The 24462-nt window shown below is 43.9% G+C and overlaps 1 protein-coding gene across 6 annotated transcripts in view; it reads left to right on the top strand.

Moving 5' to 3' along the window:
* Positions 1–24462, top strand: part of RGS6 (regulator of G protein signaling 6) — a 461403-nt gene that overhangs the window by 3648 nt on the left and 433293 nt on the right. The gene's annotated exons all lie outside the window — the stretch shown is intronic.

Below are 24462 nucleotides of genomic sequence, written 5' to 3'. Positions count from 1 at the left end.
TAACCGTGTTTCGTTTTTCTCTGTATCCACCCACCCAGTGCTCAACAATGTAGCTGCTGGGAGATATTCACTTAGGATTGTCTGAATCCCTGGCACTTATGTCCAAACAGGAAAAAGCTTTGTGGTCGAGATGGAGAGTCATCATCCAGCAATGGAACTGTTAACTCTGAAAAGTCATGAAACCCAGTTCTTCAAACTGCCAGGAAAGCAAAATCCTTTACCAGTAGGCAGTAAACAACACAAAACCTAATGAGTTATGTTAAATAACTGGAAGCACCTGCTGCAGAGGCTGACCTTGAAGCTTACCGAGCGCTTCACCATTGCCTCTTGAGAACTGTACGAGGCAATTCATTTTCATCCGCATACACATATTCTTCAGGAGAAGGGAGTGCACCATTAATTACCCCAGTTGTGGCTAAGGCAAGCAGTGGCTCAGCCCTCTTCCTTCCACATGGTAGAACCCTAGAATCCTTTCTTGAGGCGGGCTCCCATTTTGACTGAGAAAGTAGGTAAACATGTTCTGGCATTAGAGCCACAGAGATGGTAAGTGGCAGCAGCACGACTCAGGACGCAGCTGCCTGGCACCAAACGGTGTTGCTCTGTGCCTTTCTATGAACACTGAGTTGAATGCCCTGGATGGCTTGGGGCTTCCAGCTAGCTGATGTCCCCCAGCTAGGACTCAAGGTCCTCACTGTATGGCTCCTTTTGGATAGAAAATTCATTTTTTTCTTCTACTTAGCTGTTAGAAATATAAAGAACATTTTTTTAATGACTTGAAACTGAAGGATTTGAATTTTGAAGATAAATAATTTTGAATTTTGAAGATAGATGTTTGTTTAACGGAGGCTGTGAAGTGAGTTGTGGTACAGGTTAGCTGGCCTTGCCTCTAAAGAATTGAGTAAAATCATGAAAGGAAAAAAAAAAGAAACCAACAACAACAACAAAAAACAACCACTGGTAAATGGCTGCGTGCTAGAGTGCAGTGTTTGCTAGTATCGGCCTCCCTAAGGTTGTTTTCTAAGTTTTGTGTTGCACTTAGCTAAGGCCTTACTAGCCCAGAGCCCAAAGAATGCTGCTATTGGCCGTTCAGGTAGTGTAGCGAGCATCTTGCTTAGCTGGGCATTGTGTTGCTGAGTTCCCGAGTTGGAGAGTGATGGCAGTGGGTGCGAATAAATCAGAGGAAGGTTGGTTTCTGTTGGTGCAAATGCTTGAGCTGGTGTAAGTGTGGAAGTGAGGTGCACGTGGGTTTGAGCCTCCTTTCTCTGGCTTGACTTTACCTGGTGGATGCCCTTCAGGTCCAGGAGAGTGTGAACTTCATTCTCGGCATGTTGGTTGTGCTCCACTGGGTTGTGATCTTTTTATTTGGCTTTTTGGTTAGGTTTGGTTTTGATCCTGATTTTGTCCCCAGCACATAGTCATACACATTATGAGAGTACTTTAGAAAGTTCATAGAGGTTGTCAGGATCGCACCCGATTCCCCCCTCATGCATTGGTATAATAGTTTTATTGTTGTTTGGTGCCGCTTTGAGTCTGTTGTCTATGAATTACCAGATTTGACCTTGATAAGCTATATTGTACTTTTTTTGTTGTTGTTGTTGCTGTTGTTGTTTTTGTTTTTTTTTTTTTTAACATACTGGTTACTCAAAACTATGTCAATTCCATAATATTGCAAATTGCTGTTGATGTTATATTGGGACTCTTAATTGACTGTGATGATATTATACCAGCTCTGACTTCGGACCAGAAATGGTCTCCCCAAGAAACTGTTCAACCCATCTGGACAATAAGTAGCTGGACTCCATGCTTAATATATGTTTGCAAGGAAAGAATCTTGATTGATTTTGAACTGTAATGCTGCATCAAGGTGGAGGAATCCACCAGGGGGGAGGGGAGGGGGAGGGGGAGGGGGATTCCCAAAGCCTATGAAACTGTCACATAATGCTAAATATTAATTAAAAATAAATAAATAAATAAAAAAAGAAAGTTCATAGAGAAATGGAAGAAAAAGGTCAATTGATTTTGACATAAACATTTTTTGAAATGCGTATTTTTTTGCATCAGACATTTTCCAAGATTTTCCCCCAAGGATCTTTCCTAGTAAATCTTTAAATTGGTTGCTTTAAAAAGTTATGAATTAAAAACTTTTATTCTTAATATTTTTTACATAGTTGAGAGGGATACATGCTCCTGAGGGCATCTGATTAGGATGGGGAAGGTCAGGTTTGGAGGAAGGTGGTGGGACAAAATTTTTTTCTCCTTCTGTATCCACAGGTGAGGAAGGGAAGGAGGTTGCCCCTTGCTGTCAAACTACATCAGCACCTGGGGATGGGGGACAGTCATTTGATAATGCCTTAGAGACCCTAATATGGGGAGCAGTGTTCTGAGGGTGTTGCCTGAGTGGTCTTGATAGTTCTGAGACATTGTTAGCTTCATTGCTCCAAAGTTGAGAAAATCCCTGCAGGGACTGTTGGCTGACCAAGTCCACCTTAGTGCATCCACAGACCCAGGAACATGCTGCAAAGCTTGGTCAGGAGAACTGTCCAACTCGTTCTGCCTTCCAACCTCTGACCAGGCAATCAGCATCTGCTTGCCTAGATGGGCTGGCCATCATGTCGTCTTTGTGCATCTGGGCATCCATTCACTGCATAGGCATGAGCAACTGAGGAGGCCCAGTCCTGATACATGTACTCCAAGGTCAGACAGCACATCCTGTGATGTTTTTTTCCTGTGGCCAGGGTCTGAATCCAGCAGTCTAGTTGGAAAGTTCCCCAAGAAGCCTCACCTGGGATGACTTCAGATTAGAAGTTTGTGTGCACCAGCCAGTGCAGGTCAGGTTTGTTCTGTCTCCTGTACCAGCCAATGCACACTGGTGGTTGAAGCTGCCTGGTCAGTTCTGCTTCAGCCCCATATCTCATGCAAACTGACGGGTGCTGTGCTATGGCCTAGCCCAGCCAGCCTGCCACAGACCTGGCCGTCATGCATACTAGCAGATGCAGTGGCCTAGTCAGGATGATTCCCAATAACCCTCATCAGGCCTTCCCCCAGCCTGAGTTGCTGTGTGTGCCAGCCTCTACTGTGGCCTAGTCCAGCCCAGCCCACATCCCATCTGGCTCTTATGCACAACCATGAGTGCTACAGCTTAGCTCAGCCTGACCCACTCCCTGACCCAGCCATTGTGTATGCTGACAGGTGCTGCCACCCTATCTGGCCTGGCCTGCACCCAGCCCTGACTCTTGTAATCACCAGGGGTAGATGCAGCCTAGCAGGGGAGTCCCACAGTCCCACAATTCCACTGTCAACCATGTTCCCAGCCCTGGATCTTATCCCTGTCAGGGACACCATGGTCTAGCCTGATATGACTCACACCCTGTACTGGTATCTGCCACCTAGTGCTGCAGCTGAGTCTAGCTGTCCCATGCCCATTCTGGCTCTCGTGTGTGCCAGTGGCTACAGCATTCTATCTCAGCATGGCCTACTTCAGACTGGCCTGCCCCAAGTCCCAGCTTTTACACTCATCATTGGAAACAGTGGCCCAGCAGCCAAGAAGTTACTGGGCCACTTTATAAAGTTTATAAAACTATGGATTTAACACATAGTGGTAGACTGGTCTTACAAAATTATGGCATCAGTTGAGCTTCTTGTAGATCAGAGTTCTTAAATAAGAATTTTGTGGTGGTGTTTCCATTTTGTAGGTCAGGAAACTGAAGCTGAGAAAGACATAGCCATGTCCTCTTGGCCAGATAGTTACTGAGAATAGGAGACTGAGATTCCAACTCAGACCCCTTGTCTGAGTCTCTGTGATATACCCAAAGAGGCCCCACCGATGAGATAATGCGAATCATCTTGGAGAGACAGTGGAAATTAATGGAAAATTAAAAATGTTAGGTACAGCATTGACAGAATGGGTGGAGCCACCTGTGAGGTCAGCATCCCATATGGGCACCAGTTTGAGTCCTGGCTGTTCCACTTCTGTACCAGCTTGCTGCTAATATGCCTGGAAGGCGGTGGAAGATGGCCCCAGTACTTTGATCTTGTACCTACATGGGAAATTCAGATGGAGTTTCGGGCTGTTTTTGGCCTGGCTTCGCCCTGGCCATTGTGGTCATCTGGGGGAATGAACCAGTGCATGGCAGGTGTGTGACTTCCTTTCATTCCCTTTTCCTTTTGTAAATACCACCTTTTAAATAAATGTTTAAAAATCTAAGCCAAAGTTTAGAATGTAACTCATGGCATTTTATAAGTCAGATGTGGTAGTGATGTGTTGCAAAGAGAACATAGTGCAGTTCAGAGAGAAACTTGTATCAGATAATGAAGAGACACTCTGGGAACTATAAAGAAACTTCATTGAAGGAGAGAGGATCGTTGGCAAGGTTTTTGAGGTGATGAATTCAGTTGTTACTTACTTTCAGGGTAATAACGAGTATTACCAAATCATTACAATCAAAATCATCCCAGACCAGTCTAGTTGCAGTGATACTTCCTGCCCCTTACCTGCTTGAGTTTTCTGAGTTTTATCATCACGGTGCTGTGTGATGTGTATTTACTTACCTTCTCTGACTCCTTGCATGAGAATATACATGGGCAATCCGTGAGGCACTCAGCTTCATTCCCTGTTGCCATTTCAGCATCTGTTGCTGATTGTGGTTCATAGTAATTTTGAAAGGCTGATTTTTGGAGTGAATGAAGGGGGAATGTGAGAAAAACAGGTCACAAGCCAAGCACTTAACAGGACCAGTTAGACAACGCTGGTGAGGGAGACAAATGGGCTTCTCCCAAGGGTTATGGATTCTTGGCTACAAGATGCATCGTGTGCTAAAGGTCCTCTCCCAGGAAGAAAGATGTTTATGTTCTTTGCTCTTGAAATAGGGAGAGGTTCTCTGACTTGTTTTTCATAGGAATGCTGGTACTGAAAAATACTTGGTTTTTGCTAAAGGTGAAGTAGCCACCCCTGGGTGATAATGAAGGACTGGCCATGCTGGACCACAGAGTTAGAAGCCATTAAGGATAGGCGAGGGCTATGTTAGTTTGTGCTACTCAGAAGTATTTTGAATCTATTTCAGGTAGGAAAACCTTGCAATGCTACACTGCTTAGGCCTGGAGCAATACTTGCTTGGGGTGTGTGTGTGTGTGTGTGTGTGTGACCTCTTTAGAAAACAGACAACACGTTTTGTAGAATGTCATGCATACTTTTCCCCTTAGATTGTCTTATAAGTGTGTTTGTGTTCAGGTTCCAAAGCAAGCAGGAAGATGCCATTATATTATTTTGCTGACCATACATCCTAATACAATCTCAGCAGTCCATCAAAATAGAAAGGATGCATTCCCGGAGAGTACATTGATTGATTATAGTTTAGATTTGTTTAAAATAGAGGAAGGCACCTTCATTATCGGTGCACCAGGTAGTGGAGCGATGTCCCTGCTCATTTCTGTCCCACATGAAGGGATACATGATGTGAGATGAAGTAGCTGCACATGGCTGGGAGCTGCCTTCTTGCCTGCTGCAGAGTGTGGCTGGGAAATGGTGATGACTTTGAGGGCATTTTTCCGAGAGGCAGTAGCAGGGAGCAACCTCTGGAACAACTGGTTCTTGAACAGGTTGTTGGGACAGGGAGGAGGTTCCCCTACTGCAGGTCTAAATTGGCCTGTGGCCACTAACGTGCACCCCACTTCTTGCCACGTATGCCTATATCAGGCAGTCTCTGCACCCCTGTGTGTGGTGATTGATCGCATGATGAGATAAAAGCTGAAGAAATGTGGATGCCGTAAAATGCAGAGAATAAGGGAGAGGTGACTTCCTACCAGGGGGTTCACAGAAGAGGTCCACTGGAGGACTGGAGTTTGGGGGCCTGCAGGAAGGGGATCAGGGTACAGGGGTGGGGAGGCTGCACTTGAGGTAATTCAGTGTTACTTACAGATTGGAGTTGACAAAGCAAGCTATACACAAAATCCCTTCCTTAGTATTGGGGCCATACCAGCTCTCCCCAGGTGGAGAAAGCTGCATTGATGACCTTCACACTCGAATGAAAACAAGGATGGGCAGGATCAGGTCAATAAATGCAGGTTGTTATCAGAGATATGTTGCTCACTGTATATGGGTGATGAGGGTCGCAGCCGCATGGCTTTCCCATTCCTGTGTGTTCCATGGTGGTACTCCCAGGCAGTGAAGTGCTCATAGGAAGTTTAGCTTGATTACAGGCAATACCTGTTTCCAGGCTGGTGGGCATTATTCTTCACGGGTTTGGGACCTTTCATACTAGAGAGCTTGATGGCTGGCTCCTGGATCTCCTACAGATGATTTTTGGGATACATCTGACCTCACTTGGCACGATTGGTTAGAATGTCCTCAGGTAGTGTACCCCATGCGTAGGGTTCTGAGCAACATGCCAGAACATATGCTGTCAATTCGAGGTTTTCTTTTTCTTTTTTTTTTTTGGATTCCTTGAGCTTTCCAAAGCTCTTCTGCTATAGGCACTTCCTCTGCCTGCCATCTGCCTTGAGTCCCTCTCCCCCACCAAAAGGATCTGTTTCTAGCAATGGGCGTTTGGTGCAGCGGTGAAGATGCTGCTTGCTGTACACATAGCCCGGCTTCCTGCTGATACAGTCCCTTCTGAGTCTGGCTTCCTGGGAGGCAGCAGGGGATGGCTCAAGTCTTTGGGTCCCTACCACGCACCTGAAACACCTGGCTGGAGTTCCAGGTTCTTCTGCAAGTGAACCAGAGGATGAAAGATCTCTAACCTTGCAAATAGTTGAGTGGCAATTAGGAAAAAAAAATAGATTCTGACCTCCATTTATGCTTTCTGATCATCTATAGCAGGAATGATCAGTTGGCTACCAAAAATGTATTTGGAAACGAGCCGATGTAAAACCTTTCCACATTTGAAATTTCCCTGCTGAGGGAATTATCTGATTGTTATGGCCCAGGAAATGTAAGTTGGGGTCACAATGGAGGAACTAAATATCGCATTAAATGGTGATTATGATTCAGGACTTCATACAATAATTGACCAAACACAAACCCTAAACACTGCAACTGAACTTCAGTGGAATTCAAACATGTCAAACAGAAATTTCCTTTACTAGGCTGTATCTGAGAATTCGGGTCTGGCTGGCTGGAGACCTTGAATGGTACTGTCAGCACTGTTGCCTGACACCTGTCCACTTGACATTGTGTTCTGACACAGAAGAAAAGCAGGATCTATCACATCCTCTAACTGCAGCCATCCTCCAGAGAACATACCACCTTTTGGTCCTCGTGTCCTCAGGCTCCACGATGGACACAGGCCCTGGTCAGCCACATATCTGTGTTGGGTCACCCTGGGTGTCTGGGGATAAGGCAAGCTCTGGACAGGACAGTTCAAAGCCCCATCTGTTTCCCAGAGGAGCAGATTTGTTGAGGAGATAGTCAGCCAGAAACTGCTGTACTCTTTCAAACTGGCTGAAAGACTTAGGACTTGATTTACAGGGCAACAGAAAGTAAATAAGGGACTGATGTTGGGCACAATGGGTTAAGCTGCTGCCTGTGGTGCTGGCATCCTATGTCAGAGTGCCTGTTCATGTCTCAGGTGGTTCCCTTCCTATCCAGCTCCTGCTAATGCAGCTGGGAGAGAAGATGGCACAGTGCTTGGGCGTCTGTCACCCACTTGGGAGATCCAGATGGAGTTCCTGATTCCTGGGTGTTTGGCCTTGTCCAATCCTGCTACAGTTTGGGAAATAAAGCCGTGGATGGATTTTTTTTTCTTTCTGTGTCCTCCTCTGCCTCCTTCTCTGTCACATAGTGTTCCAAATAAATCCTTTCAAATATATGGGGGCCAACACCATGCGTAGAAACTGTCTCCACCTAAGGCTCTGATATCCCATATGGGTGCCCGTTCAAATCCTAGCTACTCTACTTTGATCTAGCTCCCTGCTTATGGCCTGGGGAAGGAGCCAAGGCTGGCCCAAGCGCTCAGATCCCTGCACCCATGTGGAAGACACAGAGGAAGCTTTTGTATCCTGATTGGCTCAGCTCTGGCCACTATGGCCATTTGGGGAGTATACCAGCATATGAAAGACCTTCCTCTGTTTCTCCTCTCTGCCTTTCCAATAAAAATAAAATAATTTGTAAAAAGTAATTAAGAAATGCAAGAAATTCTAACCACTGTATGAGTTCTTAAATAATTTTCTTTGAGTTGGAAGGCTTTCTAGCTCTTGAAAAATACCAAGAAGCATTCTTTCAATTGTGTACTTTTAATCTCATTTTACTTCTAGTTATCTCATGATTATTTTTTCTGGTCTGTGCCTGTTGCACAAACAGAAGGGTGAGGACATGACCGACTCAGCCTCTGGCTCTTGGCCCGTGCCTGCACCATAACCCCATCATGATGGTGCTTTCTGCATTGCTGTGCCTAACATGGCTCAGGAAGCAGACGGTGCTGTATCTTCTTCCAAAATCTGCATCTGTTGGCACTATTCTCTTTTTAACATAAAATTTTATTTGAAGTTGAAAATATTGACAGAGAAGTGCACAAATCACTGCTCAATGAATTTGCAAACCGTAAACACATTAGTGTTACTTCTCCCACATCAAAGAATAGACACTCAACATTCCTCCAGCAAACACCTCTGGTACCCTCCCAGTAAATAACTCCATCTCTAGTGGTAGCTACTAACCTAATTTCTCTTTGAAAAAAAATTATTTGAAAGGAAGGGAAAGAGACATAAAACAGATACCTCCCAATTGTCTGGTTCACTTGCAAAAATGCCTGCCACAGTCAACATCAGGCCAGGCTCAAATTGGAAGTTTGGTCAGCGTGGCAGTGACCCAGCCATTTGAACTATCACCTGCTGCCTCCCAGGGTGCACATTCATACAATGCTGGAGTAGAACTGGGACCTCTCTGCTGTGGGATGCAGGCCTTCCCAGCAGCATCTTTAACCACTGCCCCAAATGCCCTCCCTATCCTGAATTCTAACACCCTGGTGCTCTCTCAGCTTTGACACATAGGGAATGTATGTTAAGTCATACATATATTTTCGTTTAGTTTTCTGGCTTCTTGGACATCACATCTCTTGAGAGGGTGATCCAAGTTGTAACAGAGTTGTTTCGTTTTTTATTGCTGGCAGCATTCTACTTTATAGCAGTGCAGGAACTATTCATGTCCCGTTGATGGCCGCCGGGGCCCTTTCAGGAGAGGGCTGTAGGGGGCAGTGCTGCTGTGGGTATTTGGAGGTGTGTTTGGTGGTGGCGTCTATTTTAGCCTGAATTGCTGGGTCAGGGAACCTGCATATTTCAACTTTAGGATTTCCCTCAAAAATTTTTCCTGAGTCATTGCATCAGTTTATTTTCCTGTCACCATTTGATGCATTGTTCTTTATCCTTGGCAAGGCGTGGGATAAGCAAAGTTTTGCATTACAGGTCTTTTAGTGCGGATTTAGTGATCATTTTATTGTGGTTTCAACTTGTATTTCAATGGTGGCTAATGATGTACCTCTTCAATGTGCGTTTGGGTTTCTTTTTATTTTGTAATTGCTTTAATTTGGGTTTTATAAGTAGCTGTTCAAGTTAATTTTTCTAATGCATTGTCTTTTTCTTGAATCTGGAAGTCTTGTATTCTCAATACAAATGCTTTCACCAGTCATATGTATCTAAAAGTCATCTCTGGCTTGCCATTCGGTTTTTTACATGAATAGATGTTTTAATAAAATCCGGTTTGTCAGCTTTCAATTAGTATTTTCTGTGACTCTTAAGAAATGTTTCCTACCATAAGGTCATGAATATATTTTAATGTAAGAAATCCCTATCATTTAGCCTTCAAAGTTATTTTCTGGAATGATGTGGTGACATATTACATTAATCCACTGCCCGCAGTGCTGGCACCTCATTTGAATACCAGTTCTTTTTTCATCCGCTCTATTTCTGATCCAGCTCCCTGCTAATGCACCTGGGAAAGCAGTGGAATACGGCCCAAGTACTTGTGCCCCTACCAACCAAATGGGAGCTCTAGTAGAAGCTCTTGGTTTATGCATTCAGCCTGGACCAAATACTACGGCCATCTAGGGAGTTAACTAATGGGTTAAAGACCTCGCACTTCCTCTTTCACCATTTCTCTTTAACTCTGATTTAAAAATAGATAAAAACTTTTTAAAAAAACTCTTCACTTTATTTAAAAGACAGAAAATTTCCATCTGCTAATAACTCCCTAAGTACCCATACAGCCGGGACTGGGCAAGGCTGAAGCTCAGAGTCTGGAACCCAGTGTAGGTGTGCCATGGGGCTGCCGTAACTCAAGCACTTAAACCATTGCCTGCTGTCTGCCTTGGTTACATTAATGGGAAGTAGAGGGTCTGGTCTCATGCAGGTCGTCTGGGCGATGTGGGCATCCCAGGTAGTGCCTTGACTGCTGTGCCAAATGCCCAGCTGTCTTATTTTGCCTTTCCTCTTACATGTTCACCTGGGGTTGAGTTTTGTCTATGGTGTGAAAGACATTTGTGTTCATTTTGTTCTTCATGTGGATGTCCAATTCATCCAGTACCTTGTCCTGAAGTTTCTTTCACCACCACGAAGTGTCACCATTTGTTAAAATATACTTATTTTTTATTGGAAAGTCAGCTTTACAGAGAGGAGAAACAAAGATCTTCCATCTGCTGGTTCACTCCCCAAGTAGCTGCAACAGCTGGAGCTGAGCCCATCCTAAGCCATAAGGAGGAGCTTCTTCCGGGTCTCCTGTGCTGGTGCAGGTTCTCAAGGTTTGGGCCGTCCTTGACTGCTTTCCCAGGCCACAGTCAGGGAGCCAGATGGGAAATGGAACAGCTTGGATATGAACTGGTGCCCACATGGGATCCTGGTGCGTGCAAGGTGAGGACTTCAGCCGCTAGGCTGCTACACTGGGCCCAAGTGTCAGCATTCTTCTTATTCAGGCAGTCATTTGAACGTGTGTGCCTTTGTACTTTCTACTCCATTCTGTTCCACTTGTCTATCCTGATACTGATAGCATGCTGTCTTAATTCTTTGAACTTTATAATAAGTCTTATGCCACAGAGCTTCCCATAGGATTTTCCTGAGTAGTTGCACTGGGTGATACTGTCACCAGCTGTTGTGCATGTCTCTCTCCTCTGTCCTTGGCAAGACTTGAGATCATTAGTGTAGCATTTCAGTCTTTTGAGTGGCTGTTCAGTGATACGTTATTGTGGTTTCAACTTGCAGTAACTAATAATGTGTCCTTTCAATACGCTGCTGGGTGTCTTTTTTTTCCTTTGAATTTGTGTTTACGGTGTCTAATCAGTTTACTATTCTGTGTCTTGATCTATCTTTTTTTTTTATTGTTAATTATTTTGCATTATGTGACAGTTTCATAGGCTCTGGGAATCCCCCCCTCCCTCCCCCTCCCCTCCCTCCCCCTCCCCTCCCCCCGGTGGATTCCTCCACCTTGATGCAGTATTACAGTTCAAATTCAATCAAGATTCTTTCATTGCAAACATATACCAAGCATAGAGTCCAGCTACTTATTTTAACTATATAGTTTCAGGAGCAGGTGATTTACCATAATGTTTAAGTAGCTCAAGTCTTACACTGGAATGACTGGGTTTGGTCCCCAGCTCTTGCTTCCCTGGCTGTGTTACTGACTCAAGTAATGAGACACTTGTGGGAAACCTGGATTATGTTTTCAGCTTCCATCCAGGCCATTGCAGATATTTGGGGACTTAACCAATGGATGAAGAGAGGCAGACATATCCCCACTGCCCTATTTCTGCTTCTACTTGTCAAAAATATTTTGTTTATTAGATGTTTGGATTACTGAGTACATTGTAAAATCATCTTTGGGTGAAATTTTGGGATAGCATTATGTAGCCCAATCTAGGAGTAAATTATTATCTTGACAGTTGACTGTTAAATGAGTAGACCATAGTAATGGATTAATCTTTTCCATTGCTAATCTTAGTGGGAAAGCTTTCAAAATTTAAATATTAGGTACTTTGGTTGCTGTTAGTGTTTTTGAAAATATCGCTTTAACAGTGTAAGTTCTTTCACATGCAAAATTTGTAAGAAATACTTTCAAAAAAAATTTGACTCAACTCCTTGCGAGAATAAAAATGTGAACTTTCTGGGCTTCACCTTGCTGTTGGATCTTGGTGCCCTATGCCCTCCTTGTCTTAGAATCCCTTTAATGTCTTATCCAGCCTTTGGTTTTGCTCTCAAGAGTTTGTTCAAAGGTAGAGCCTCATTATAGGAAGTAGTACATTCTAACTGTGCTATTTTTGTCTTGCTTCTACATGGTATGAGTAAAACTGTAAAACAACCCTCCTCCCAGAAACCTATTCAGTTGTCACGTCTCTGACTTACCTTGCTTCTAGATGGCGAGCTTTATGAATAGATCTAAAGTTTTGCTTTCGCAAGGACAGGAAAAGCCTGCTGTCACTATTTAAGTATATGCATGATGGAATCCTAGAATCCTAGAAGAGATTGACCCTGCCTTACCTTTACATTCTTAGCTTTAAGAGATAAGCATTTTAACTTGATTTGGTCTTTAAAAGAAAACAGAAATCCCAGGAAATAAAATTGACATTTTTTTCCTTAAAGTGAACAGGAGTGTTTTTTTTCTTGAGTCTTCTGGGAACATGTCATCCTCTTTATCTCTTAGTCATCCCCTCTTGTATATAAAAATTGGCAATGCTCCTCTGCCACTCCTACTTCCAAAGCAATCATGCAATCTTGCATGCGAAATAGGCCAATAACAAATGTTACTGCTGTGCTCCCTACAATCAGTAGTGTTAGAAATATATTTTCAGAACCTCTCCTTAAAAAATGAAGTTCTCTTAGAGCAGAGGCATGTGGAGTCTCCAGGCCTTAGTTCTAGTGCTAATGGTTCCCAGCCAGTTGAGGGCATAGTATTACAGTTTTTAGGCCTAAGCATCATCCTCTGAAAGATCAAATATTAGGTTTTTCAAAGCAAGAATTCTTTGTTATTGGCAGGTGCAAGAGAGAAAGAAGAGGATGTTCCCATGTACTGGTTCACTCCCCCAAATATCGACAGAGCCCAGGCAGGCTGAGGACGAAGCTGAGAGCTCAAAGTTCAGTGTAGATCTCCCATGTGGTGGCAAGAATGCAACTTACCCACTTCCTCCCCAGTCTGCATGAGGAGGAAGCTGAAATCAGGAAGCAGAATTCTTTCATCGAATCCAGGAACTCGTAATTGGCAGCTTTACCAATGGGCCAGATGCCCATCCCAGCAAATGTCTTGTAAAAGACTCATTATTTTGAGTTAATAGGCTATATAGTATTAGTTACTGTGATTCTATTGTTGGAGTGTGACAGCCCTTATAGGTGAGTAAATAAATGTGTTTATTTATAAACATCTTTGATAGAAATACAAATGTCATAGCTTTCGTCTGTCACGAGTCTTTGAACTTTATTCAACCATGTATAAATGGTTTTTACCATTCGTAGCATGTCGACCATATGAGGACACTCCAAAAAGTTCATGGAAAAATGTAATTACAAGATGACTTTATTTTGATGCAAAAGCTTTTTGAAATTCTGTTTTTCATTGTATGCCTTCCCACGAGTTTTTCTAAAGATCCTCATGCACAGCAGACCAGGTTCTGTTGTAAGAACTTTGTGCTGAGGGACTGCCAAGGGCTGTGTCATTGCTCTAAATCGGACTTTACTATGCACATCTTCTTAATGTTTTTTCCTGTCCATGAACACAGTTTGTAGAGTTGTAGGTTGACCTATTTACTGATAGGTTGACTAGGAATAAGAAGAATTTTTCTGTTTCTTTCTTTTTCAATGCTTGATATCTTCCTTTGTGGGATCCAAGTTTCAGGTCTAGGTAATTTTCCTCTGCCTAAAGAACTTATTTGGCCATTTCATGGGTGGTAATTTCTTGAAGCATGTCTGTTAATAATGCATGTCCTTAGTTTTTGTTGGTCTAAGTCTTTGTCTATCTTTGTTTCAAAGATAGTTTCACTAGATGTAGCCTTCAATGTGGGCAGTGTCTTTGAATAGTCTCATGGCTTTCCACTTTTTGGCTTGTGGGCTTCATAATAAATCTCCTGTAGTTTTCATCCCTGTTCTGTAGGTCAAGATCAACTTCAGTGACAACTTTCTCTTTGGTTTTCTGCAGTTGAATTATGTTAGGCCCAGGTATTGTTTTCCTTTTATTGATATTTAGACTTGTTAAATTTTTTTCTGCTAGGATCTGTGTTTTTTGTTTTCGCTTTTTAATTGAAAAGGCATATTTACGGAGAAGGAGAGTCGGAATTCGTCCATCTGCTGGTTCATTCCCCAAATGGCCATAATAGCTAGAGCTGAGCCAATCCAAAGCTAGGAGCTTCTTCTTAGGTCTCTTACATGAGTACAGGCATTGGACCATCCTCTGCTTTCTCTCTTCCTGAAGATTTATTTATTTTACTAGGCAGATTTACAGAGAGAAGGAGAGACAGATCTTCCATCTGTTAGTTCACTACCCAGATGTCCTCAATGACAGTAACTGAGTCAATAGAAAGCCAGGACCTTCTTCCAGGTCTCCCACATGGTTACAGGGTCCCAAGGCTTTGGACCATCCTTTATTGCTTTTCCCAGGACACACGTAGGGGGCTGGATGGGAAGTGGGGCAGCTGGGATACAAACCAATGCCATATGGGATGCCAACTTTTAGAGGTGAAGGATTAGCCAGTTGAGCCAACATGCCAGCCCATTATGGTTTGTTACATGTCACTCATTGTGAAAAGTTTTGAGTGATTTTTCCTTCAAATCTGTTTCACTTTTTTTCCCTCTTCCTGGAATTCTAGTTACCATGAGTAACATCTTTTAATATTGTTAGACTGTTCTTGAAAGTGCTTTTTTCTTGTTGAAATTTGTTTCCCCATTTCTTTCTCTCAAATTTTGGATTTTTATTGATGTTCTGGCTCCCTAGTGGTCTGCTGAACAGAATCGGTAGAAAGGATTAGTCATTTGCTACAGTGGTTTTGATTTTTAGCATTTCCTTTTGAAGGTTTTTTTTTTAAGATTTATTTATCTTTATTGGAAAGTTAAATATACAGACAGGAGGAGAGGCAGAGGAAGATCTTTCATCCGAGGATTGACTCCCCAAGTGACCGCAATGGCTGGAGCTGAGCCAGTCTGAAGCCAGGAGTCCAGAGCTTCTTCCAGGTCTCCCATGTGAGTGCAGGGTCCCAAAGCTTTGGACTGTCCTTGACTGCATTCCCAGGCCACAGGCAGGGAGCTGGCTGGGAAGCAGGGCTGTCAGGATTAGAATCGGTGCCCATAGGGGATCCTGGCGCATTCAAGACGAGGCCCTGAAGGAGATTTTTAAAAAGTCTTTAAAAATTTGAAAGGCAGATTTACATAGGAGGAGGCACACATGCACACGCAGAATGAGCACGTGCCAGCTTTTCCATTTACTGGTTCACTTCTCAAATGGCAGTGGTAACTTGGGTTGGGCCAGGCTGAAACCAAGAGCCCAGAACTCAATTTCCTCCCCCATGAGTAACAGAGACCCCAGGACTTGGAGTATCTTCTGACCAACAGGTGCATTTCCAGGGAGTTGGATGGGAAGCATAGCAGAGATGACAACTGGTTTGCATAATGGATGCCAATGCAGCATGCGATGGCTTAACTGTCACAACTGTGGCCCACTGAGAGAATTTTTAAAAAGTTCATATTCCTCAGCTTCCATTACCATTTACTTTTCCTGTAAGGAACAGTGCTGTTTCAAATCAGTCATTTTTCCTGAGTCTTAACGGCACATAATTCCAACAACTGTTGCGTCTGAGTCCGATGACGTTTGTCTCCTTGGGTGGTTTTCTTGCCTTTTAGCACACCTTTTGATTTTTTTTCTTTGTGTTAAAATCCAAATGCGGTGTATGGGGTCCTAGTGCCTGAGGTCAGCAGGAGCTGAGTGAGGATGTGGCATCCTTCAGTCTGGCTAGGAGTTGGATTGTGTTTCGTTTTTACCGGAGCTGTTGGTGCTGGGAGCACCAGACCCCTAGCATCCTTGTCTGTATCTCCTTTCTTGTCCTTGGGATTCCCTGAATGCCACTCCTCTGATAGATTGTCTTGGATGTCATTGAGCTGCAACCTGCTGCTGTGCTAGAGCCATGTTACAGTGGTAATGGGGTGTGAGCAGGAATGCTCTATCACCATCCAACTAAGAACCAAATAATAGAACTGTCCCTTCAGTACATGCAACAACTCTGCTATAAGAGGAGAGAGACAGAAGACATGGTGGCCTAGATGACCATGTCTGAAGATGAGGGATGTGCCTCCTGTTGGCTTTTGCTTAGGGAATGTTGAAGTGAGTCCCTCTGCTGAAGCTAATTTTTAAATTGGAGTATGAAGACTATGTAAGAGATGGCCAATGCAGACAGCGGGAAAGATAACTTGATTGGTAAGAATGCATTTGCGGTTGGGAGGGTAGTTTGACCAGGCTCATTTGAACTTGGTGATCATGATATAAAATAGTCTGATTTCACCTCTAAAATGTCCACCTGTTTGGATTGGTTGGTGTTGGGTTCCAGTAGAGTTGGTGTTTTGCAAACATGGTAGGAGATGAGTGTATATTAGCAAGGGAGTGGTGATTTTAACCAGGGAGCCACTTAGAGAAGGGAGGCCAACTGCGGAGTTGTGCATTGCATGAATAGAAGGTCAAAATGGGTTTGAAGATTGCGTTGAATGTAGAGTGAGCTGAAAAGAGGGTGGGTGGACAGTGTAAGGCTTGCTTGTATTGGGGTATGAGGTGATACAGTCATTGGTGAGTATGAATTCTGGAGGAAGTCATGAAAGACATTCGTGGCCAAAGAGGAAAATGGTTGAGGTGAGGAAATAGAACTGAAAAATCAGCCTTTCTGTCAGCTCTTTGATATTAAAATCACTGAGGTTGATGAAGGAGATAGGAGTGGAGAAAAAGCTACTGAGAGCCAGAAGGAGTCTTTAGGAAATGGAAAGGAATGAGCAGGAGAGAAGTGGGAAATAGTAGTATGGGTGACATTGCCAGGTGACCTGAGTGTCACCAGAGCAGGGATGTGTGTAGGAAGAAGGGCAGGAAATGACATTTGAAGTAGCACCGAGGAAGCCAACGTTCCTTGCAGCTTTGAGATGTGGGAGTGGAGCCCTTCGGGATGTCCTCGGGACAACATGAAGGTGGCAGAAGGTCAGAGTTCAGGGGACAAGTGGAAGGGTGTAGTGGCTGCACTATTGATGGATGAAGAGTTTGGAAGGCAGCAAGAGTGTTGGGAGATGGCAGGATAGAGTAGAGCAGTGTGCAGTTCAGAACCCTGGTAAAGCAGATAACCTTGGACTTGGTAATAGGGCCCTAATGTATGAGTATGAATTCACATCTTGTTATGTAGCCAACTTCTATTTTTCCTCCCTAGCTTAATTTTTAGAACCTTTGTTTAACAGAAAATAGAAAATATATTTTTAATGAACAACCTTAGACTAATTTGTTCAGGCTGTCAGGCAGCTGTGGTAGCATGAAAAGGATTGTATTTACGTCTTACAGCAGGATTGGCATAGAGAAGTCAACTTGACTGATAAACTTGGCAGTAAAATGAAGGAAAAACTGATTAGTTCAGGACTGCCATGTACGCAGCTTGTACTAAACACTTTCTGTAGATGAGTGAATTGGAGATTAAGACTGACATGCTGGAAAGACTGAGGGAGGGGGCAGGTGGAGTCCTTCTGGCGTTGAATTTCCTCCCTGACTTGAATTTTGAGTTCTTAGGCTGGCCAGCTGTGTTACTTGGGACACATTCTGTGTGTTCTCCAGCCTCCATGTTGTTTTGTGAACAGAGTAGTAATACTCCCTGCTGCGGTTGATTTTGTGAGCTGCCCAGATGATGGTATTGAGCAGCCAAGGCTGAGAATTACCGCTACAGTGTCATGAGTATCTGTTCCATTTTAAAGCTGAGCAAAGCAAGGCACCAGAGACCAGATGTGTTGCTCACAGTCCCCCAGGACTTGGACTGTGCAGCCATGAGTGAGAGCTGGTGCTTTGACCCCAGGAGCTATGACTTAGCCATGACACTGGGGTTCTGCCTTAGTGCAAGGCAAGCAGGAGGAGCCTCAGCATAGCCTGTTTACCCAGGCAGCAGACAGCATGTGCGGAGGGCATCAGGTGAAGGGAATGAAGGCTCCCTGGAATCCAGGTCGATGATTTCTAAACCTGACTCAGCTTCCAAATCACCTAGGGAGCACGTGGAGGGTGACTCTCCAGGGACTGCCCGAGGTCTCCTGGATCAAAATTTCTGGAGCATGGGAACCAGGAGTCTATAAATTTAGAATCTCCCCCAGGACATTTTGGTTTCTATTCTGGTTCAGGTCCCTGGGCCAGCATTTGGGAACCACTGAATTCTAACTAAAGGTCTAAGATGATCAGGTAATAATGCCCCCGTAATATCCATGGAAAGTGGCCTGTCATGGCATTGGATGCTGTGCCTCTGCTGTGAGGGCATAGGTGCATCTCTGGAGCAGATAGTCCATGTATCACTGAGCATCTGAACTTGGGAATATAGGAAATGTGGAGTTGGCAACCTCTGCTGTGACCGGAAGACTTGTTCTTGAGGGCAGCTGCTCTTCCATTGCCACCCCACCCTTGCGAGGTTCCTGCCCAGTCAGATTAGAGCTGTAGAAACAAGCTTGCTCAAATCTTGTACATTTCTGTGTGTGAAGTGCTTCACATTGCTGATGTCAGGAAAGCAATCCCTTGGTTTTAATGGGCTCAGGCAAACGATGTGAATTTGATACAGTGCAGAGGAGAGAGGGCTTCACAGCAACAGGACATTCCTACTTGGCCTACATTGAAGTCATGGTGTGTGCCTCTCCTCCATGAGAGAGGTAGGGCTTTGAGGAGTGGGCACTGAGGATGGCAGGTGTGATGTTAAAATCTTGTCAGTATGGCTTTGGCACTGTAGTGCAGTTGCAGTAGTTCTCTTACCTCTGCATCAAGGTCGCCTGAAGCTCACCTATGTGGCTGTTGAAGTGTGACTTCTAAGATGCACCGAGGTTAGTGAAGGGTGGGGGATGGGCCCTTCCACTGGCCCTGGTGTTGGTGGCCTGAGAAATGCACTTGATCAGATGCTGACCCAGGATGAGACTGTGGACTTCTTTCCTTCTTTTCTCGCTTCCTCTCCTTTTTTTCTACCAAAAAAAAAGTAATTTATTCGAAAATCAGAATTACAGAGAGTGGGGGAGGGAGAGGGAGAGAAAAAAGAGGAGGGGGAGAAATAGAGACCTTCCATTCGCTGATTCACTCCCCCAAATGACCACAACGGCTGGGGCTGGGCCAGTCTGAAGCCAGCAGTCAGCTGCTGGGTCTCCCACATGCATATGGGGCCCAAGTACTTGGACCATCCTCTGCTGCTTTTCTAGGTGTATTAGGAGGAAGTTGGGGCAAAAGCAGAGTGGCAAGGATTCAAACTAGTGCCCATATGGGGGGGCTGGCACCATAGGTGGCAGCTTTATCCACTGTGCCATTGGCTGGCCCTGAAGGTCAGTTCTGCTTGCCGCAGCCCAGGTCTCAACGGTCAATTTCTACTTGTGTCTTATGCTAGAACCCTTGAATGGTTTCTGCTAGTCTCTTGTCAAAAGCAATGATGTATAAGACAGACCTGTCTCCTTCCAGGTGACATATTAGAAATTGAAGGCTGGGGGGAGCTCATTGCCCAGGGGCCTTGGTGAGACTAGAGCTGGGATATGACTCGTGGCCTGATGTCAAGCCCCTTCCTTGGTGGTTTGCTCTCCCTGTTCTGCTCAGCACTGGGATTTGCTGAACGCTGGGATCTGCCTGATGAACACAGCAGGCGCTTGTTAGAACTGCAAGTTACCACTCTGAGCTCAGAGTGAATTGCAGCCATAGTGTTGACTTTGAAAAGGCATGTTGGGCAGTTTGTGCCACAGATACTGAGTTGCCCGTTGGGTTGGTAGGGCCTCCCTGCACTGTGCGGGTCACCTCCCATGTGCTGCTCCTGCCCTATACTATGCCTGAGTTTCAGGACTGGGCCCAATTTAGGAAACATTGTAAATATTCCAGAGGAAGTTCCATCATTCTTTGAATATCTGTCATATGCCAGGTCCTGTTCTAGGGTGGAGGAGTAAAAGCTACCAGTACCCACACTGTGTAGCACTGCTGTGAGAAACAAAAAGCCAAACCAAATAAACACCCAGAGAAATAAACCAAGTACAGTGAGTTCAGATAGGGGAAAAATCTTGTTATCTCTGAACTTGACTTTCCTGTTTATCTCTCACAGATCAGAGCATCATCTTCTGTGTTTTTTTTTCTCCCAAGTATTGAGCACCAGGCTGAATCGTTTCTGGTTAAAAAGCTGACTTTCCTTACATTTGAATGGCAGACAGACAGTGGGACAGATGGAAAGCTTCATCTGCTGGCTCATTCTGCAAAGTCCTGCAACAGCCAGGGCTGAAGCCGGGAGTCTAAAACTTCATCCAGGTTCCCACATGGGTAATTGGGGCCCAAGTACTTGCTGCCTCTTGAGGAAGCTGGATCAGAAGCAGAACTGTCCCTTGAACCAAGCATCCCAGATGGCAACTAAAGCTGTTGTGCCAAAGGCTTGCCCTTTAAGTATTTCTTAGTTTTCTAGTGTCTATGCCTCTGTGTGTGTGTGTGTGTGTGCGCACGTGCACGCATGCTGGCATCTCAGCTGAAGTAACAACTTGGCCTCCCTGAGGCTCCTATTCATTCTGCTATATGCATCTCAGTGGTCCCTTCCTCCTGTTCTGAGTCATTGGAATTGAATACCAGCCAGGACAGTGCCCTGTTTCAAATTGGTCTGTTTCTTTTGCTAGGCTCTGGACATTTCAAGACAAGCATGTAGGTCTGATGTCTCTGTTGTTCCCCAGAGCCTAGTATGAAGCCTTGGGAAAGTGGGTTGGTGTGCTAGCTGAAAGAATCCATGTTGAGTCTCTCTTGAGCCTAATGGTGAGTGGTGGTATTACAGGAATTACTTCCTGGAAAGGAGGTGAGCTAGGTAGACTATATAGGGACAGGAGAGAAGGGACATGGGGCATTCTGGTGGACATCTCTGAAGGAGAGTCAGGAGATGGAAGTTCTCGGGCCAGAAGGAGCTCCAAGGATGCTACATCTTACATTGATATCCAGAGGAGCCATGGCTTGGTCTGGTTTCCAGAGTACAGATTGTTAGTTGCAGAGCAGCAAGGGGGAATCCAGGCTTTATAGTTCCAAGCATTTCCCACTGTGCTGGGACTGTGCTTGTTGACAATAAAAGGGAAGACAGGCACAGAGAGGTGAAGCAGCATGCCCCACACCACTTGGCTAGGAACTGGTATGCCTCTCTTCACATGTGGATCTGTCTGAGGACGGAGGCCAGCTGGTAACCGTGAAGCTTTCTCTTGGGGATGGTGAAATGCATCATGGTCTTATCACAATTTTAGTTTCTTTTGTTAGCCGTGAGTCATCATAGGAGGATAATATTATTCCACTGTCTGTTGAAATGCCGTTCTTTGGTTTCAGAAAAGCATTCACCATCTTCCAATGATACAAGCCCCAGGATTATTAACTACATATACACACACCCTATATAAACATAAAATGCGGATTGTCTTTGTTCTACCTGTAGATTTAAAACAGTCCTATTCATTTCTACTAGATTACATTTAAAGGAAATATTTTGCACCAGATTGTAGTGAATGAATACCTAGTGCTTTTACTTCCTGAGCCCTCGCTTGAGTCAGTGTATTTATTGAGAATGTCCTTACCTATGTGGATTTCATTTCCAGTTTCTCATGTTTGTTGACATGTAGACTAGTAGGTAGCAATGTTACTGTTTCAGAAATGACTCCTAGGCATGGGAGCACTAAAAGGCTTGTCTGGGTTTCATAGGAGTTGATGGGAACAGGTAGTCAGGTGCTGGCTAGGGTGTCTCTCGTATTGGAATGCCTGGGTTCAATAGCCTGTTTGCTGCTAGTACAGACCCGGGGAAGCAGCAGTCATGGTCCAAGTGATGAGCCTTCTGCCACGCCCATGGGGAAGCCTGGAGTGAGTCTCTGGGTCCCACTTCAGCCTTAGCTAGAGACCCTTCCAAGTGCTGGGGAGTGGTCCTGTGGAAAGACAAGTACTTCGCTCTTTCTCTCGCTTTCTCTCTGCTTCTCAAACAGAAATGAAAAACAATGACCCAATAGTAAGAAGAGACAAATGTGATTCCCTCCACCTCCCCCGAGTGCAAAGCTCACTGAAATTCCCAACATAGGGAGTTTTTCACATTCATTGTGCAGTTGATATTCAAACCCTGGAACATCAGTGTGTTTGAACATAGAGCTGCATGTGTTCATGGAGGAGGTGCCCAGGGAAAGACAAAGAGGGCTGACACGTTTGTTTCTAGGTCATTTCCAACCTTGCTATTATAACAGTTTTCTAGATGGAAGCAAATATGCTCATTAAAGTGAAAGTGTTCATTTAAAAATAAAGCATAGAAACCCAAAAGGGCTGAATTACACAGATAGATGAGCATACGTAAATGGACTCAATTTTTGTTTTTCATGCTTGGTTATTCTATTCTGCATTAAGGCAAATGAGCAGGCAGATAAGTATTTGTTTAAAAATGAAGCAGTAAGATGTCCATTTAACTTGAAAAGCCTCTGAGAACAGTAATTGGTATTTTCATACAGTACTGTATTCATAGAAATACTGGTATTACATTGGGTGCAGAAAACAGAAGGGACCTCTCTTTATCTGATCTGAAAGTACATCCCGACTTACAAATGATAAAACAGGCAAAAATATTCAAATGGGGATATTTTGAGCAATTAAATTATTAGCACAAATGACAAATTTGGATTCTATTCAATTTGCTTTCATGAAATGAACTTTGGTATCAACTTATGTTTCTTGAGTTTTTAATAAAGATATCCTTTCTTTTGGTCAGGTAGGACATTTATAAAATTTTGATTTAAAAAATTTTATGAACGTGTGAATTTTGAGCAAATACCTCAGATTAGTGTTCACATTTGTAGGGGACTGGGTTTTCACACTCAGTCTGTTTGCCCCTTTCCTGTGAGACTTCTATGGAGTTGACATTGCTGAGAGCAGGGTGGAAGAGGGGGTGCCAGCATGGTTCTTAGCGGGCAGCAGGTGCTCAGTATGTTCACTTTCAGGGGAAATTAAGAGAATCTGAGGCTATTTAATTTGCTCAAGGTCATGCAGTAAACACGGTGTCACACCAAGAATTAAACTCGCTTCATTATACAAGAATTCCATATGCTTATTGTTTTCTCACTGTTAATTTTCAGGCTTATGAAAAGGCCGCATTGACTGCAGGCAGCTTAAGAAAGGTGAAATTCACATAACATAAAATTACCTTCTTAGAGTGTAGAACTTGGCAGCAGTTGAATACATCCGGGATGATGATCTACAACTGTTAACTCTATTTAGTTGGAAAATATTTTCATCCCTGAAGGAGACCTAGTATCCATGAAGTAGTCATCCTAATCCGAGCTGTCCAAAGCTGCTGGCAGCTGCCAGTCTGTTTCATGTCTCTTGTATTTGCATATTCTGAATATTTCATATAAATTCACTCACAGTAAGCGATGTTCTGTTTGGCCTTTTTGACTTAGCATAGTGTTTCCAAGGCTTGTCCACATTGTGCCATGGATCAAGACTTGAGTTCTTTTTATGGCTGATGAATATTCTGTTTGAAGGTCCACATTTGGTGTATCCATTTATCCACTAGTGGACATTTGGGTTGTTACTACCTTTGCGCTGCTGTGTAAACAGTGCGGTTGCTAAGAACATTTGTATGCAAGCGTTTGAGTATTTGTTTTCAGTTCTTTTGGGTATATACTTACAAGTAGAATTGCTAGGTTATATAGTAATTATGTGTTGAATTTTCAAGGAACCATTTTAGTGTTTCCCACAACAACAGCCCAATTTGCATTTATTTAAATAAAGATTTGTTTCTTATTGGAAATATAGTTAAAAAGATCTTCCATCTGCTGGTTCACTCCCCAAGTGGCTGCAATGGCTAGAGTTGAGCCAATTCAAAGCCAGGAGATTCCTCTGGGTTTCCCATGTGGGTGCATGGTCCCAAGGCTTTGGAACATCCTCCATGGCTTTCTCAGGCAACAAGCAGGGAGCTGGAAGGGAAGTGGAGCCGCCAGAATATGAACTGGTACCCATTTGAGATCTCAGCACATGCAAGGCGAGAATTGAGCCACTCAGCCATTGTGCTAGGCCCCCATTTTATATTCTTTATGGTAATGTTTGAGAGCTCTAGTTTCTCCCATGTACTTGCCAACATGTGTTATTCTTTTTCTTTTTAAACTATAGTTAAAGCATCCATTATGGAAAAAAAAATCAAAAGTATCTGAAATACTTCAGAATCTTAAATTTCAGGTATAACAAGTAGAAAATTATACACCATGACACTTTGTTTCATGAACAATACTGTAAAATACTCTATTCAGTTATCTTCAATTTGGGTATATAGCATGTATATGAAACATAAGTGGACT

Source organism: Ochotona princeps, chromosome 26 (assembly GCF_030435755.1).
Source record: "Ochotona princeps isolate mOchPri1 chromosome 26, mOchPri1.hap1, whole genome shotgun sequence".
Lineage (NCBI taxonomy): Eukaryota > Metazoa > Chordata > Mammalia > Lagomorpha > Ochotonidae > Ochotona > Ochotona princeps.
This window is presented reverse-complemented; position numbering and strand designations above follow the sequence as displayed.